Genomic DNA, 4,642 nt, shown 5'->3' on the forward strand with positions numbered 1-4,642 from the left:
CGTAACGTAACCTACCCTTTCCAACCGTAACGTAACGTAACCTAACCTTTCCAACCGTAACGTAACGTAACCTAACCTTTCCAACCGTAACGTAACGTAACCTAACCTTTCCAACCGTAACGTAACGTAACCTAACCTTTCCAACCGTAACGTAACGTAACCTAACCTTTCCAAACGTGCTGTAGAAAATTAGATTTTCTTGTCTACAGAAAAAAACATGAAAATAATTCATGAAACAAGAAAAGGTTACTACCAATCACCAAATCCAAGATTTAATAAATTTATTGAAAGAGTAGAATAACTAGTACTGCTTGTTCTTGACAGGTTATTACTCAAAGTTACTGGTGTTTCTGAGCTTAAAATGCTATGGTTCGTATATATATATAAATATATATTGGATACAAAACACAAAGGGTATATAACATTGATCTTATCACGAGAGTGTTATATAAACATGTACAATAACATGTTTCTCATCACGGAAGTGTTATCCATACATATATATTAATATGTTTCTCTTCGCGGAAGTGTTACGCATACACATGCAACAACATGTTTCTCTTCACGGAATTGTTGTACATACATATATATTAATATGTTTCTCTTCACGGAAGTGTTATACATACACATACAACAACATGTTTCTCTTCACGGAAGTGTTATATGATAACTCGAACCTGAGACAATAGACAGACGAACAATTCTGTTTATAACATGAAATTAAAATGACAAAATCCATACTCACAACGCTCATGTAAGGCGTATTCTCAAGTGGGCTGTACTAACTCGGTGAATCCTCAAGTGGGCTGCAGTAACTCACTTTATTCTCAAGTGGGCTGTAGTAACTCGGTTTATTCTCAAGTGGGCTGTAGTAACTCGGTTTATTCTCAAGTGGGCTGTAGTAACTCGGTTTATTCTCAAGTGGGCTGTAGTAACTCGGTGAATCCTCAAGTGGGCTGCAGTAACTCACTTTATTCTCAACTGGGCTGTAGTAACTCGGTTTATTCTCAAGTGGGCTGTAGTAACTCTAATTTCTCTAATATTTAAATTTTTTGAAACAAACTGTTGATGTACAGCGATCTTCTCCTTACTTCATATTAACACATAATAAACTAGCTCTGTGGATGTACAGCGATCTTCTCCTTACTTCATATTAACACATAATCAACTCTCTATTGTTGATGTACAGTGATCTTCTCCTTACTTCATATTAACACATAATCAACTCTCTATTGTTGATGTACAGCGATCTTCTCCTTACTTCATATTAACACATAATCAACTCTCTATTGTTGATGTACAGCGATCTTCTCCTTACTTCACATTTATACATAATCAGCTCTATGTAGTGTAACCGTTCAAAAAGAGGTCAGTTTTAGGACCACTCTCCAACAACTAAAGTAGGATCAGGGATTTTAACTTGGTTAGTCTCATGATAAGTGGACCTAAGTGATTCGGTATGCAATTGTTTAATGTAGATCACGGATTCTAACTAACAACTCTTCAAAATCTATGTTTACAAGGCAGTCATGACGTATCGTGTACAATTTAAACTTCATGTATTGTACATAACATAATAAGAAAGTCCATAAAACTCGTGGATCTATAAAAGATTCTGAATCCATATTTTATTTGTCCCTCTCTTTACTGAACTGTTTACCTACAAATGGTTACACAGTCTAGCGACTTTCAACTTCATAAAAGTTGTTTTGGTTTTCATAACGCATTTTCCATAATTCAGCTACGCAGATTTCGAGAGTAATATTACTTTTTTTTTCTATAACGTAAGGATTTTTTACAAATCAGGAAAAAAACTCTTACTTAGATCAAATTAATATTTCGTTTACCACAATGAACATTTTTTTACTATTATGTTTGGATTCCAGAATGATCGATAAGACTCTCACGTCGCGATTGGTCTAGAGAAATCTATAGCCAGTAGTTGGCAAACATTTTAAGCATAACAAAATGTGACCCAATTACAATGAAAATGATTCACTTATGTAAAAGTACATATGACGTTTTGTGAAAAATCTGTACGTGATGGAAAAAAAAATGGATATCATTTTCGAATTCAGCATAGAGAAATTACTGTAGAACATTTAACAATTTCAAAATAATAAAAACATCGCAGACCTGTGTTACCTAAACTCCACTCAAAAAGCGAGCACTGCACATGCGTGTTAGGATTTATTTATATATATATATATACTTTACAAGAAAGTATTTCCCGTCCATGTTTATAGATAAACTCTCCCCCTGTTGCCAGGTTTATTTTTATGAAAAGACGAAACGAAAGGCGTTTTAATATAATCTGAAACTGGTAAACTTTGAGAAGTTTCAAATATCCTAAACCTTTCTTCACTGAGTGGTAGAAAATTCAAACTTTTCATGACGTATATGTGTTTATATGGCAACGACAAAGTTTAGAAACGTATCACTAAAAGAGGACTAGCTTTCTCCGCGGGCGGAAATACAGTAAGTAAAATCTGATATTGATCGAGGTCGGAGAGAAGGAACAGTTGCCAGATGCTACCACCAGGAGAATGTTTCACTTTTCCAATAACTCTAAAGTTAATATAACTGAAATCTAGTGGAAGTTGCCGTGGAAACTGAACTGTGATTCGTTCAGCACGTTAGTCTGGCTCCTAACACGAGTGAATAACGTTTTTATTTAATGGAAAACTGAAAAACTCTTTTTTTTATTTTCAAATAAACATTATTTTTCTTTTATAAAACTTCCATATCATCACCTTTTAACTTCCATATCATCATTTTTTAACTTCCATATCATCATCTTTTAACTTCCATATCATCACCTTTTAACTTCCATATCATCATCTTTTAACTTCCATATCATCACCTTTTAACTTCCATATCATCACCTTTTAACTTCCATATCATCATCTTTAACTTCCATATCATCATCTTTAACTTCCATATCATCACCTTTTAACTTCCATATCATCACCTTTTAACTTCCATATCATCATATTTTAACTTCCATATCAACACCTTTTAACTTCCATATCATCACCTTTTAATTTCCATATCAACACCTTTTAACTTCCATATCAACACCTTTTAACTTCCATATCACCACCTTTTAACTTCCATATCAACACCTTTTAACTTCCATATCATCATCTTTTAACTTCCATATCATCACCTTTTAACTTCCATATCATCATCTTTTAACTTCCATATCATCACCTTTTAACTTCCATATCATCACCTTTTAACTTCCATATCAACACCTTTTAACTTCCATATCAACACCTTTTAACTTCCATATCATCACCTTTTAACTTCCATATCATCATCTTTTAACTTCCATATCATCACCTTTTAACTTCCATATCATCATCTTTTAACTTCCATATCATCATCTTTTAACTGGACAAATAAGACAAGACTTTTTTCATCAGGAAAATGGACATCTACAGCAAACAATTACATCAAGAAATCATTCGGCACGTTCAGTTTGGTGTAGGAAATGCATTCACTGTTTTCCTATCGACAGTCTTCCTCGTGAAGTAAGATCATTTAGTTTCCAGTTGTTGTTTATTTGGAGATGTAATTCCGAACAGTTTAAACAGGAGGCATGTTATTTTTACAGGAAAAGGCAGGCTATGTTACCATTCGTACATCTATCAGAGAAAAGAAATGTTATTTACGTTCATGCACCCAGATTGAGGCATTTTTGTTTTTAAGATGACTACTGACGCAAAAAATCACAATGTATTAACGATAATACAGTAACAACAATGTATTAACAATAATACAGTAGAAATATATTAACAATAATACAGTAACAACATTGTATTAACAATAATACAGTAACAACATTGTATTAACAATAATACAGTAACAACAATTTATTAACAATAATACAGTAACAACATTGTATTAACAATATTACAGTAACAACAACGTATTGACAATAATACAGTAACATCATTGTATTAACAATAATACAGTAACAACAATGTATTAACAATAATACAGTAACAACAACGTTGTTACTGTATTATTGTTAATAAATTGTTGTTACTGTAATATTGTTAATACATTGTTGTTACTGTAATATTGTTAATACATTGTTGTTACTGTATTATTGTTAATACAATGTTGTTACTGTATTATTGTTAATACAATGTTGTTACTGTATTATTGTAAATAAATTGTTGTTACTGTATTATTGTTAATATATTGTTGTTACTGTATTATTGTTAATACAATGTTGTTACTGTAATATTGTTAATATATTGTTGTTACTGTACTATTGTTAATACATTGTATTAACAATAATACAGTAACAACAATGTATTAACAATAATACAGTAACAACAATATATTAACAATAATACAGTAACATCATTTTATCAACAATAATACAGTAACAACATTGTATTAACAATAATACAGTAACAACAATATATTAACAATATTACAGTAACATCATTTTATCAACAATAATACACTAACAACAATGTTTTAACAATACCAAAAGGTTTAAAGTAAATCATAAGACTAAAGTAAAAAACTTTGTTCAGAACATACTCGTAGACACTTTTGTTTTGAACTTTCAACTGTGACGTATGTAATGCTAGAAGAATATGAGGCTATAAATACAATGGGA

General features: G+C 31.4%; 1 long non-coding RNA gene across 1 annotated transcript in view; it reads left to right on the forward strand.

Annotated features, from left to right (window-relative positions):
• The window catches only part of LOC111088679, a 15,734-nt gene extending 12,064 nt beyond the window's left edge, over positions 1–3,670 (forward strand). Inside the window, exon 3 of the long non-coding RNA XR_002613129.1 lies at positions 3,660–3,670. This is a non-coding gene — a long non-coding RNA (uncharacterized LOC111088679). The remainder of the gene's footprint in view (positions 1–3,659) is intronic.
• The last annotated feature ends 972 nt before the right edge of the window (positions 3,671–4,642 follow it).

Source organism: Limulus polyphemus, unplaced genomic scaffold, assembly GCF_000517525.1.
Source record: "Limulus polyphemus unplaced genomic scaffold, Limulus_polyphemus-2.1.2 Scaffold4218, whole genome shotgun sequence".
Taxonomy (NCBI): domain Eukaryota; kingdom Metazoa; phylum Arthropoda; class Merostomata; order Xiphosura; family Limulidae; genus Limulus; species Limulus polyphemus.